The sequence below is a fragment of the Heteronotia binoei genome, chromosome 2, assembly GCF_032191835.1.
Source record: "Heteronotia binoei isolate CCM8104 ecotype False Entrance Well chromosome 2, APGP_CSIRO_Hbin_v1, whole genome shotgun sequence".
Lineage (NCBI taxonomy): Eukaryota > Metazoa > Chordata > Lepidosauria > Squamata > Gekkonidae > Heteronotia > Heteronotia binoei.
In genome coordinates, this window is record NC_083224.1 from 73,879,130 (window position 1) to 73,893,796 (window position 14,667).

Consider the following 14,667-nt stretch of genomic DNA (forward strand, 5'->3'; position numbering starts at 1 on the left):
CCTTCCCAATTCTACAATAAGAAAATTCTGAGTCATCTTAGCAAACAATTAACCACTTCTACATGCATTATTTTTCCACAGTTTTTTCTGGTTTTTGTATAAATCCCCTGGTGTGGGCAGAAGATCCCCCAGTTTGGATGTCCTCCACCCACTTTAGGGTCATCAGAAAGCGGAGGGAGGGGAGGGAAATGTCTGCTGGGAACTCTATTATCCCCTATGGAGACTTATTCCCATAGGAAATAATGGAGAATTGATCTGCGGGTATCTGAGGCTCTGGAGGGGCTGTTGTTTGAGGTAGATGCACCAAATTTTCAGTAAAGCATCCAGTGCCTCTCCCCAAAATACCCTCCAAGTTTCAAAACGATTGGACCAGGGGGTCCAATTCTATGAGCCCCAAAAGAAGATGCCCCTATCCTTCATTATTTCCTATGGAAGGAAGGCATTTTAAAAGGTGTGTGGTCCCTTTAAATGTGATGGCCAGAACTCCCTTTGGAGTTCAACTACGCTTGTCACACCCTTGCTCCTGGCTCCACCCCAATGTCTCCTGGTTCCATCCCAATGCCTTCTGGCTTCACCCCCAAAGTCCCCAGATATTTCTTGAATTGGACTTGGCAACCCTAGTCATTATAGCATTTTGTGCCAGCCTTAAGGAAGGAAGCACAGCTTCCTACTGGTACCCCTCCTGTGGCAGCAACACCAGGGCATCCAGTACATTGTGTGCATGTAAGCCCTGTTAAAGAGACAGACAGAAGAACAGAAGTGAAAGTACTTTTTTTAAAAAAATACTTTTTTGCTTTGAACCCTCTTTTTTGCTGTGAACCCTGCTGCCACTTTTTTACCTTGAGTTTTTGGGGTCAACAACAGACTTTCACTCTCTTCCCCTGCTCCACTGCGTGCAACTTTAAACAACCTTCAAAGTGTTTCACTCCACTCCCCAAAACAATATTATACTGCAGGGGAAATCAGTTTGAGGGCTCTTTGAAATGCACACCTAAGTAAACTAAGTAAATACTTGATCTTAGGTAGTGGCAGAACCATGGGTTAATTTTTTTGTTTAAACTGGAGCACAGAGAAAGACAAAGGCCTCCTCTCTCTCCCCTTGAGACAGGCATTGAATTCAGCAGGAGCTCACAGGAGTGCAGCTCCTGAACCTTTCTGAGGGTTCCCCCTCCTCCTCCCCACCTACCTTGTCCATTGAATAGTAGGTGCAACTGCATAACAATCCCTGGATTAGGAGCGTGCTCAGCCAGCCAGCCACCAGGAGCTATGCCATGCCCCCAGCAGCCCTCATTAACCCCTGGAGAAGCCCATGCCCCCCTTTCTCCACTTCTGATGCGATTTTGGGTGGCAGGTGGTTTGCTGGCCTTTTGAATGTGGGGGGGGCAGCCAAGGAGAACCCCAGGTGAGTGAGGTCTGCTTGGGCTGGCTGAATCTCTGGCCAGCCCAAGCAGGCCTCGCTTGCCCAGGACTCTCCTTTCTTGCATCGGGTTGCTGTTGGCAGGTGGGGGGGCAGTGTATGCTTATGAGTTATGCTAATGAGCTCCACCACCTATTTTACTGCAAAATAATAATAATAATAATAATAATAATACTTTTTATTTGTATCCTGCCCTCCCCGCCAGGGCAGGCTCAGGGCGGCTCACAACATACAAATGTAATATACAATAAACCATACATACAATTATAAAATCATCATTAAATAACTCCTGCCTTGAGGGAATAGGCAATTGCAATTTAAATGGGCTTCAGGTAGGAGGGGACGAAGTACACAAAAACAAGGTATTATGAGTCAACACATTTCAGAGAAATAGTACAGGACACCGTGGGCAGGGGAAACAAATAGATCAGAGAAAATTGAACTCATCAAGGAAAAGGAAGAGAAGCTGCCTCAATCAAAGGCAGGAAGACTGAAGAGTGGAAAGTAACCCATTGAGTCAGCTGGTTATTTAGAGAACCATAATCAAAAGTGCAGAGCAGCCAACACTCTGAGTGCCACAGTTTTAGGCACCCATCTTCACCTAAATAATGGAAATGGAAAAGCACTCAGAGAAGAACTGCAGAGCTCTATTTGGAAGAGGGTGGGAGCTCCAGTTCGGCCAATGTGAACATCAAAGATAGCACCAAAATTAGATAGTCGAGGGTCCAAATAATACCCATTTCCCTGGCTAAAACTGCCTACCCTATGCAGGCAAAACTGCATTCAAAAATGTGTTCAAGGAAATGCAACCTAAGTGATCCATTATTTTAAGGCCAGGTGACAAAAAAGACAGTTCTTCACATTGGTGCGCATTCATAAATAATCCTTTTCAGGACTGGAACCTTCTGCAACATTTCTCTGTTGCCCTTCATCCTTGCCAGTGGTATTTCTTTCTTTACCTTTCACAATGAAAACATTTAAAAAAAAAATTCCAGCCCATAAGAACTTGACTAAAGTGAACCAGACATTTCCCTTCCCCATTACTACCTCTACTTGCAGATAGACATAACTGAGAGTCATGGCTGATTCCTAATGTCCTTCAATGACCACCAAGGTAAGGCGGAAAATACCTTTGTGGTTAAAATAGTATTTCACAGAATCATAAAATTAACTTTCTTGGGTTGGGTTAGTATCAGGAAAAAAAATTGTATTAAATAAATGATACAATTCTTTAAAAAGTAATAGATTAGAGAACAGAACTTTAAGACGATATGACCATCCAAGGAAAAAGAGCCAGCTCACTGTCTAAGGCAATAAACTTTAAATCTATTTCCTGTTTTACAGCTTCCCAGCCCAGCTTTGCCTCAGTCTGTCTTCTGTAACAGATTCAATATATTTTACTATGATAGCATCAAACAAAGGTCCATCTTATTCTATCATCCTGTTTCCAACAGTAGCCAGTCACATAGGGTTGCCAATCCCAAGTTGGGGGCAGGGAAACCCCAGTTTGGAGGCCCTCTCCCCACTCCAGGGTTCTCAGAAAGGGGGCGGGGAATGTCTGCTGGGCACTCCATTATCCCCTATGGAGACCAGTTCCCATAGGGTATAATGGAGAATCAATCTGTGGGTATTTGGGGCTCAGGGGGCTGTTTTTTGAGGTAGATGCACCAAATTTTCAGCATAGCATCTGGTGCCTCTCCTCAAAACATCCCCCAAGTTTAAAAAAAGACTGGACAGGGGGTCCAATTCTGTGGGCTTCCAAAGAAGGTGCCCCTATCTTTTATTATTTCCAAATGGCAGGAAGGTATTTAAAGGGTGTGCAGTCCCTTTAAATGTGATGGCCAGAACTCCCTTCTGAGTTTATTTATTTATTTATTCTATGACTTATATCCCGCCCTTCCCATAAAATGGCTCAGGGCGGCTCACAGCAAACACTAAAACAGAGTTTAAAATATTATTACATATATAAACATTTAAAAAATCAGAGCATTTAAAAACCTAAGCCTTAAAATCTTAACATCACATCTATACAGTGTGATTCACAGACGTCTAATAAGCTACATTTATTTCCCAGTCAGGCGTAGGCTAGCCGGAAGAGGGTTGTCTTACAGGCCCTGCAGAACTGAGCAAGGTCCCGCAGGGCCCTCACCTCTTCCGGCAGCTGGTTCCACCATGTAGGGGCCATTGTGGAAAAGGCCCTGTCTCTAGTTGTCTTAAGACGGACTTCCTTAGGCCCGGGGATGGTGAGAAAATTTTGAGTCCCAGACCTCAGTACTCTCTGGGGAACGTGTGGGGAGAGACGGTCCTTCAGGTAGGCAGGTCCCAGGCAATATAGGGCTTTAAAGGTAATGACCAGCACCTTGTACCGGACCCGGTATGTTATTGGGAGCCAGTGCAGAGACTGAAGGCCCGGCCGAATGTGCCCCCATCTTGGGAGGCCCAATAACAGCCGGGCCGCGGCATTCTGCACCAGCTGCAATTTCCGGGTCCGGCACAGGGGCAGCCCCATGTAGAGGGCATTGCAGTAGTCCAATCTCGAGGTGACTGTAGTGTGGATCACTGTTGCTAGGTCATCGCGGTCCAGGAAGGGAGCCAACTGCCTTGCCCGTCTAAGATGAAAAAACGCGGACTTGGCAGTGGTTGCTATCTGAGCCTCCATCTTTAAGGAAGGCTCCAATAGCACCCCCAGGCTCTTGACCCTATCCGCCGCCATCAGCGGCGCACCATCAAAAGCTGGCAAGGGGATTTCCCCCCCCCCCCCGTCCCCGACAACCCAAACAAAGGACCTCTGTCTTCGCAGGATTCAATCTCAGTCCACTCAGTCTGAGCCACTCAGCCACGGCCTGTAGTGCCCAATCCAGATTTTCTGGGGCGCAGACCGGTCGGCCGTCCATGAGTAGATAGAGCTGGGTGTCATCAGCATACTGGTGACACCCCAGCCCATACCTTCAGGCAATCTGGGCAAGGGGTCGCATATAGATGTTGAATAACATCGGGGAGAGAACCGCTCCCTGGGGCACTCCACAATTAAGTGTGCGCCTCCGGGATAGTTCCCCCCCCCCCAATCGAGACCCTTTGTCCCCGACCTTCAAGGAAAGAGGAAAGCCACTGCAAGGCCAGCCCCTGAATCCCCGCGTCGGCGAGGCGGCAAGTCAGTAACCGATGGTTGACCGTATCGAACGCCGCCGATAGGTCCAACAGCATCAGTACTGCCGAGCCACCCCGATCCAGATGCCATTGAAGATCATCTACCAGGGCAACCAACACTGTCTCCGTCCCATGGCCCGGGCGAAAGCTGGACTGAAGTGGGTCAAGGATGGAAGCGTCATCCAGGAAAGTCTGTAACTGCCTCGCCACTGCCCTCTCAATAAGTTTGCCCAGAAAGGGCAAATTTGAGAAAGGTCAAGTTCAATCATGCTTGTCAAAACCTTGCTCCTGGCTCTACTCCCGAAGTCTCCAGGCTTCACCCCAAAAGTCCCCAGATATTTCTTGAGTTGGACCTGGCAACTCTAAGCCAGTGACCCTTTGCTACCACTACTAAAGGCAGGTTAAGAAACAGGTCATAGTCCTGAAGAATACAGCATGTGCATCTTGTGGTGTGTTTGAATATCCTGCTGCTGCTTTCTCCCAAGAATCATTTGGACCCTGGAAACAAAAGTTTTGGAAGACAGGAGTAATGGGGTTTGAATTAAAGACAAAATAGGGCAACTTGTACTTTTTTTGCCATCAAATCGCCATCAAATTCCAGACCCCATAGTGTTTTCAAGGCAAGGGAGATGGTTTGCCATTGCATTCTTCTGCATAAAGATCTTGGAATTCTGTGGTGGTCCCCCATCCAAGTACTAACCAGGGCTGGTATGGCTTAGCTTTCAAGATCCAGCCTGGGCTATCCAAGTCAAGACAGCTTTTACATGGGTGAGATAATGAGGAACATATACCGTTTTCACACACAGCTTACCTTGCAGTCACAATCCTGTTCCCTCCGCAGCGTCCGGTCGGATTTCCTACCATCTGCGTCGGAGTTACAGGAAGTGCCGCGGCTTTTGCATAGCAAATGTAAACTGCTAAAACCCAGTTTACATTTGCTACACAGAAGCTGCGGCACTTCCTGTAACTCTGGCGCAGATGGTGGGAAATCTGACCGGATGCTGCGGAGGGAACAGGATTGTGACTGCAAGGTAAGCTGTGTGCGAAAATGGTAATAGTTTAGCACAGAGCACTTTTCTTTTCTTTTTACAATGGGGACAGCTGTAAGGTGTGCAGGTCTGGCAAATACTTATCAGAAAAGGAAGATCATAAGGATCTATGACTCTGTTAGGCAAAGTACACTTGAAGAACAGTCAGATAAGGAGACAACCTACCTCAGTCATACAGGTCTGTGGAAGGTTGGGAAATTCCTGGAGATTTGGGGGGGGGGTGGAGTCTGGAGAGGGCATGATTTGAGAAGGGGAAGGACTTCAGTGAGGTATAATGCCATAGAGCAAGCAGCCACTTTCTCTAGGGGAACTGATCTCTGTTACCTGAAAATCCCCAGCTGCCACCTGGAGACTAGAAACAAAAAGTAAAAAGCCTCCATGTAACAAATACACACAATTTACAAAAACAATCAATAAATATATTATCAGTTGTTCAGAAAATATAAACAGTCAAATCTACAATATCTTCTAGACAAAACTGTGCACAGAAAAGAACACACACCATTTATGTAACCGGGAACAGAGAACCTAAGCAAATCCAATGGGTAAATCCTTAATCTTTGAAACCAGTCAATAATTCCTTTAAAAATGAATCTCTGCTGTTCCAAGTAATGTAGCCAACATAGGAACAAAGGTGGTTCAAAAATTTAGGCTCTAGTCTTAATTTTAACCTTGAGGAAGTAGTGTTTTGAGTATTCGCAGCTGCTAATTGTTTCTGATCACTATAAAGCTTGGATAAAGCTTCAGCCAAATGAGACACAAAATACTGGTTTTGCTCATTACCAACAATGCTGGAATCAAATTGGACTGGAGTCTAACATTTTGAACCACCTTTGTTCCTATGCTGACCACATTACTTGGGACAGAAGATATCCATTTGTAAAGGAATTATTGACTAGTTTCAAAGAGTAAGGACTTACATGTTGGATTTGTGTATGTTCTTTTCTGTGCACAATTTTGTACAGTTGATATTGTGGATTTGACTGTTTTTTGGATTTTCTGTACAATTGATAATATATTTATTGGGTTTTGTAAATGTTGTGTATTAGGACTTTGTTACATGAAGGCTTTTTGCTCTTTGTTTCTACCTTAACCATGTTACTCACTTGTTTGCTTACCACCTGGAGACTAGCAGTGGAAGAAGACCTGAAAGAGATTCAAAGACAAGTGTAATTAAAGCCGTCTTTTAATACAATCAAATGCATTCCGCTAAAATATTCAGTATATATTGATACTAAATCTTTAGCTACCTAACAAGAATTCATTCTAGAATTTGCAAACTCTGTTGTATATTTTTCTTCTTCTAATATGTAGGGGGACAATGAATGAAAGCATCATATTTTAGGGGCTTTTTGCTTCCAGTCCCTTTTGAACTTACACAAGGAAGGAAGGAAAAGAGATCCATTCTTCAAAGACAGAAGACATGAAAGACTGGCCAGAGATCAGCAAATCTCCCCATGCTTATCCTGTGCCAAAACCACATTCTTTAGAGGTTTGTATTTATTAATTCTTCTCCTTATTTGCCTGAAGCTTTCTAGTCAGTTAGAAAACTAAGTAGCTACATGTGCTTTCTTCTAATGATACGAAATTACATTTTATTATCACCCTCTTCTCTCTTTCACCCCATTTCTCTGCAGTACATTATTGTCACCTCACAATACTGTAGTGACTGCAGAAGCTACAACAGGCAGAAGCCTTCTGTCAGGGCCTAAACCCTTTACCTGTCCTTTAGCTACTGCATTTTCATCTTGCTCCTTCACTCTGCCCTAACATACAATTCCTCTTGACCTTAAGTTCATTGAAGTTTTTCAAAAGCAATAATTCTTCTTTCAGGTACACCTTTCTTAACCCACATCTTAGTCTTTCCTATTCCTATGTCCTCTGTAGCTCTAGGCACAACATTTCTTAAATTACGTAAATCCCAAAATTTATGCCCACTCCTCAAGCAGCCATTGTGTAAGGATTTAATCCTGGCCATGCCTCTCTCACAGAAGCTGGACTGCTGAGTTCCCCGAGCAACTGAACATCCCAAACCACCACATCAGTTTAGCCAATCAGTATCAGAGGCATCACCAACATGAGCACAATATAGTATGAGAGAGTAGTACACCAAAGATAGGAACCCAAGTGTCTCAACTTCCAGACTAGACTTTTCTCTAGCAGTCCTTTTTTTAAAAAGCAAACCTCCAACACAATAGCTTATATTTTGTTTGTCTTTGCACATTTACCCCCTCAACCTCTGCTCCAACAGGGCCAACTTATCCATTAGGCATACTGCCTAGGGCTCATGATACTTTTAGGGGGGCACAAAATGTGTCAATATCTTTTAAAACCAGAATTTTAAAAATGAACTTTTTAGGGGTGAAGAAAATTTTTTGATTTTTTTCTTATATCAGAAATTTTTTTGCCTAAAACAGAAAAAAAAATTGAAGTATTTACCATTATATAAAAATAATTTTAATATTGATATTACTATAGGGTTGCCAATCCCCAGGTGGGGGCAGGGGATCCCCCGGTTTGGAGGCCCACCCCCGCTTCAGGGTCGTCAGAAAGCGGGGGAGGGGAGGGAAATGTCTGCTGGGAACTCTGTTATTCCCTATGGAGATTTATTCCCATAGAAAATCATGGAGAATTGATTCGCGGGTATCTGGGGCTCTGGGGGGGGCTGTTTTTGGGGGGTAGAGGCACCAAATTTTCAGTATAGCATCTAGTGCCTCTCCCCAAAATACCCCCCAAGTTTCAAAAAGATTGGACCAGAGGGTCCAATTCTATGAGCCCCGAAAGAAGGTGCCCCTATCTTTCATTATTTCCTATGGAAGGAAGGCATTGAAAAAGTGTGCCGTCCCTTTAAATGTGACGGCCAGAACTCCCTTTGGAGTTCAATTATGCTTGGCACAGCCTTGATCTTGGCTCCACTCCTAATGTCTCCTGGCTCCACCCCCAAAGTCTCCTGGCTCCACCCCCAAAGTCCCCAGATATTTCTTGAATTTGACTTGGCAACCCTATATTACTATGGTGGGAGGGACCCATGAAGGCACAAAACTTTTAGGGCCTACAAAAATATTATTTTTACTAAGGGGGCAGGGCCTGTCAAGGACCCAAGCCAGGGTCCCCCTGAGCCACTACCTCTTGGGCAAGTAAGCAGTGCTCACAGATGTCGATTCTCAAGGCTGGGTGTACACAAGAAACAAGACTTTGTAATATGCAGGGCTTTTTGTAGCAAGAACTCCTTTGCATATTAGGCCATATTACATCCCTGATGTAGGCAATCCTCCTGAAACTTACAGTAGGTCCTGTACTAAGAGCCCTGTAAGCTCTTGGAGGATTGGCTACATCAGGGGTGTGTGGCCTAATAGGCAAAGAAATTCCTGCTACAAAAAAAGCCCTGGTAATATATGTGCAGGTTTATTGGTATTAGATGGCATATCCTTTAAATATCAAAGTCCAAGCAATAGGGTCAAGCACTTTTTATGTATTATTTTATTTATAGCCAGCTCTTTCTCAAATGGGCTCTGAGCGAGTAGCAACAGTCAATAATACAAGGTTAAAATCAGATACATATAATAAAACAATATACAATCTAAAAACAATATAACAATCTAAAAACAAACTCCAATTCTGCACATGGTGGTATCACTTCAACATAGCTGTCCATTGCCACAGAGTCTGACATAGTCAGAGCCACTGTCCTGTTGAATTTCAAAGTTAGCATGGCTTCCCTCATGTCTATGGCTTACATATAGTTTTTTTCCCATCTGGTGGTCCTTAACATTCAAGCAGGGTACTCAGTTACTAGAACCTTAGAAGATGACAACCCCGCTCCTGTTTCCTCCCTCCCATCTGGCAACAAAGTTGACCACAGGTTCCCATGATTAGCCAATAACTACATTCCTGAATCCAGCTTTGAAAGAGATAAGGATGGTGTAGGCAAGGAAGCCCAATAACAGACACCAGCAAGATTAAGTAGGCCAATTAGTATTCACATTAACCAATGGGAGGAAATCAGGGTGCTTTGCCTCACAGGGCCCACAAAGGCAAAAATGCCTAGGACTCACAAAAGTCAAAATGTGGCCCTGACCTGTACAGCCCTGTTACACATTAAGATTAGAGACTTTTTGCATCATCCCTTCCTTCATTGGGATTTGCTGTCATCATTTTCACAGAGCAGATACATATTAATGACTGCAAATGACTGAGCAGATACATATTAATGACTATCTCAGTCAGAGATAGACTGTTTTGTGCTGGTTACATACTGTAATAAAGTGACGATGACGACGACGATGAACATTCATTCCAAGCATTGTTGTTCTAGGCTCATATACTGAAATCCAGATTAATCTGTGACTAAACACATGGAGTTTCCCCACTTAGTCTTACTGATCAAAACCAAATAAACTGTGTACAACACTGTATTCCTTCAGCCACCAAAGGAGTATGTGGCACAAGACCATATCCAGGTAGAACATCCTTTTTTCATTGCAATGATACTTCAGGGCATAAAATCAGCCTCCCCAGTTTTAGAAATTAGTTGCGGTTTCCAAGTTATTATGCAAGAGCTGCAGCAAGCAACAAGCAGCAACATGAGACATGTCCAAAGCTGCTCATTACTGAAAATTCCGGTCATGTTCAGGCTGCTGAAAAGTTAGATGTTTCAGCTTTTGATATGTTCCTAATTTCATAATTACGTGAGAAGCTTGATAATTAGTCATTTTAGAGTAGAATCTTCATCAGCAATTAGTTTCCTTAGAAAGCCATGTTAGGGGGAAAAAGAAAGAGGTGGTGGGTCAGAGCTTTAATCCACACGCTGTATGGTGGTCTATCAGCTAGTCCTTTTTCCATCAACTTCACTTTCACTACACTTCATCCAAGAGTAAGAAGGTCTGCTTTAATTAGATATCTGATTACCACTGAAGACAGACATTTGTCATTTATTTATTTTGAGTTTTACTACCATGAGGAGAAAAACATTATTTGGATTTTCCTTTGCCACAGTCACCAAAACAATCTACCATCCAAATGTTAAGGCAGAAATGCTGTATTTAGTATATTTTAATTCCACCTTTGCTTCAAGGAGCTCGGGATTGTATATATAGTTCCTCCCTCTCCATTGTATCCTCACAACAACCCTGTGCAGGGTTGTTCCTGTTGGGCCAATCTAGAAGTTCCTGTTTGGCCAATAAATACACCAGGTTCTGAAACACCCTAACTGTCCCTGAAAGGAAGTTTCATTCGTATCAGCAGGACTTGATTCCAAGTAGATGTGTGGTTTTCTGTCATTGCAATGTTGGTTTTGCAAGTAATGTCTCAGCTAGTTGAGCAAAAACAACTGCAATTATTTCTCAGTTTTAAGAGGTGCCTACTCAAAGGCTATTGGTTCTAGAATGAGAACTGCCATGCAAATTACTTCTGGAAAACATCAAATCATGCCATCCCAAAGAACTAGTGTCTATCTAATAACAGACTTTCTCTTTATTTTATGGAAAAAGGAGAGAAAGGGCCTTCAAAAGTCCAAGAAATTCCAAAGTAGATATGACTGCTTCCCAAAACAGGTGTGGCTGCAAATGGATTGTGCTTCTGTCCTCTTTTTGGGCATTTCCTTCTTCAGGCAGCTCACCAAAAGAGTAAATTATTTCAATTGGCTGTGCTCTTGTCTGCAATGAATCTGGCTCAATGCTCCTATTTACCTTGGGCTTCTCTTGAAAGGGCCTCTGATTCCCATATAATATAATGGAGAATTGATCCGTGGGTACCTAGGGCTCCGGGGGGGGGGGGTAAAGTTAGGTAGAGGCACAAAATTTTCACGTAGCACCCAGTGCCTCTCCTCAAAAGAATCTCCACGTTTCACAAAGATTGGACCAGGGAGTACAATTCTATGAGCCCAAGAAGAAGTCCATTATTTTCAATGGAGGGAAGGCATTTAAAAGGTGTGCGGTCCCTTTAAATGTGATGCTGGAACTTCCTTTGGAGTTAAATTATGCTTGTCACAACCTTGCTCCTGGCTCCAACCCCAAAGTCCCCAGATATTTCTTGAATTGGACTTGGCAACCCTACTCCCACCTAGGGTTCCCAATCCCCCCGCTTTAGCGGGAGACTTCTGGGTTCCCAGCTTAATCTCCCGGTCTTCAAAAATTGAGAAGCGGGGGGGTGGGGGGTGGAGGGGGGGGAGAACATACCTATAGAGCTCCTGTTGTAGAGCTCCTGAGCAGTTTGTAAAATCCCTGTCCCTTTAAGGCTGGGCAGGAAGGAGGAAACAGGAAGGGCTTCGGAGAACGGCCCCTCCCTTCTTTGCTTTCGTTTTCTCAGCAGGCACAGTTCTCCGGAAGAAGACCAAGTAAGTATTTGTGTGTGTGTGTGTGAGAGAGGGAAAGGCAGGGAGGGGGATCCCTGGTATGGAGGCCCTCCCCCCTCCCTTTAGAAAGCGTGGGAGGGAGGGAAATGTCTACTGGGCACTCTATTATTCCCTATGGAGAATGATTCCCATAGGGAATAATAGGGAATTGATCCGTGGGTATTGGGGGCTCTGGGGGGGCTATTTTTTGAGGTAGAGGCACCAGATTTTTCGTATAGCATCTAGTGCCTCTCCCCAAAATACCCCCCAAGTTTCAAAACGATTGGACCAGAGGGTCCAATTCTATGAGCCCCAAAGGATGGTGCCCCTATCCTTCATGATTTCCTATGGAAGAAAGGCATTTAAAAAGGTGAGCTGTCCCTTTAAATGTGATGGCCAGAACTCCCTTGGAGTTCAATTATGCTTGTCACACCCTTGTTCCCGGCTCCACCCCCAGTGTCTCCTGGCTCCACCCCCAAAGTCTCCTGGCTCCGCCCCCAAAGTCCCCAGATTTTTCTTTAATTGGACTTGGCAACCCTACTCCCACCCCATGCCATTTCCCCAAATTAAAATGCCATGGAAAGTTATTTGTTCCACTGGGCTAAAATTTCCCAACAGGGCAATTACCAATTCCCCAGAGGGCAGGAAAATGTTGTGGAAGAGAAAAGCTCAGAACCATCCCCCCCCCCACCCACCCACCCCACCCCCCCCCCACACACAAACACAATCACTGTGGTCCTGATCCAAATTGGACCTTTGGATGCCTGAAAACTGTCCTTAAATTTGCTGAGAACTCCAAACATGACTACCCAGTGCATAACTAGTAAAGTCCTAAGAGGAAGGGCAAACACCTTTGCAAAGCTATAAAACAAAAGTGCTATTTTGACCAACTAATGCAGGAATCTCTAGTTTTATTCTGAAAGAAAAACTTAGCAACTTTTTTTAACTGCAGTACCAGCAGAGGTGCTTTAAAGAAAAAAAAGCATAATAACCTTGGTCTGCATTGCATTACAGGCAAACTAGGCCACACAAACATATCTTCACAAAGATGCTCCTGGCAGATGTTATCCATGTTTGTTTGCTACTGAAAAGAAGTGCCCAAAGCGGTATTACCATCCCCCCTCCATGCACACACTCCAACATTTTGCTCCAATGCAAAGTCTCCCTGCTTTAAGGTTTGGGGGGGTTTTAAGAAAAAGAAGAAGATATTGGATTTATGTCCCGCCCTCAACTCCAAAGAGTCTCAGAGCAGCTCACAATCTCCTTTACCTTCCTCCCCCACAACAGACACCCTGTGAGGTGGGTGGGGCTGGAGAGGGCTCTCACAGCAGCTGCCCTTTCAAGGACAACCTCTGCCAGGGCTATGGCTGACCCAAGGCCATGCTAGCAGGTGCAAGTGGAGGAGTGGGGAATCAAACTCGGTTCTCCCAGATAAGAGTCCGCACACTTAACCACAATTTTTTCATAATTATTTTTGAATAGATCAATATTCTTCATGGTTATCTCTATTCCAAGGTATTTAACTTTAGTGGTGACTTCACAGCCCGTCACATTTTGCAATTCTTTGATTTTATTTGGTTGCATATTTTTGCATAAAAATTTCAATTTCTCTTGATTTATATATAGTCCTGCTAACTCTCCATATTCTTTTATCTTGGCTACCATACAGGCTTGCTTACTTGCTGAATTGTGACATAACCTCCACTAAATTGCTTTAACCAAATTGAAACAAAAAAAAATCACTAAAATAATTCTTTACATGGCTAAAATTTTGTCTAACTTACTATAAACCAATAGAAATAAGACATATCTCTTGAATACTATTCAAATTAATTTAAATTATTAGGGACAATGCATACCCAATATTCAAACATATGTAAAAGCAAGAGAATAGAGAAAAATACATTCAAAAATGTCAAAACAAAGATGTTTCCGAATTGTGATCTTAATTTCTAATTTGTAAATGCATAAGTAATACTTCTAGGTTCACTGAGGATTTAGCTTCTAAAAATAAAATATAAAATATCCACTCAGATATTCAAAATATTTAATTCTCTATAGTTTGATATTAGCTATTGGGTTTTTTTTTAATATTTTCTCCCCACTGTATAAAAAACACCCTTTTTATAAAAAACGCTTATAAAACCTTCCCTGTATCTTTGATATCACCATTTCCTAGACTCCAGCCTATTTTTCCATCCAATTCCCTATTTTAAATTTATCCATACAAACCTACAAATCCCCTGGTTTAGACTTTTATTTATACCATCCAATTGAAAAATTTAAAAAAATAAATGAGAAAGCCCTAAAGATCCAAATTTCCATCTCAAAATAATACACCAATTCCATGAAGATATGCCAGTGTTATCCAAATGAAGACGCCAGAGCTCATAGTCTTTTCTTCTTAAAAGCTTTCCAAGTTTTAATTGTCCTAGAGATTGCCATAGAACTGTGGATTTTTGTTGAATCTGCCAATTCTCCCCTTAAATTGCTCATCAGTTCAACAAGAAGCACTGAAGCCAAAACGAAGTCACTCCCCTTTGTGTTAATCTTGATAGGTTGTAGTTTGGATTTCTGCTGTAAAACTGAGTATGTCACCTCCGTTTTGAGTTAACACAAAACATTTTCAAATACTTGTTTGTTCACTTTTCCCAGTTCATTAGGAAGATATTGATCATCTTGGGCTATCTGCTCCTGTATAATTTCAGCCTCATTACATTTAA

At 43.1% G+C, this 14,667-nt stretch overlaps 1 protein-coding gene across 1 annotated transcript in view; it reads right to left on the reverse strand.

The window, feature by feature from the left end:
- Positions 1–14,667, reverse strand: part of MAPKAPK2 (MAPK activated protein kinase 2) — a 126,478-nt gene that overhangs the window by 66,699 nt on the left and 45,112 nt on the right. The window lies entirely within an intron of this gene.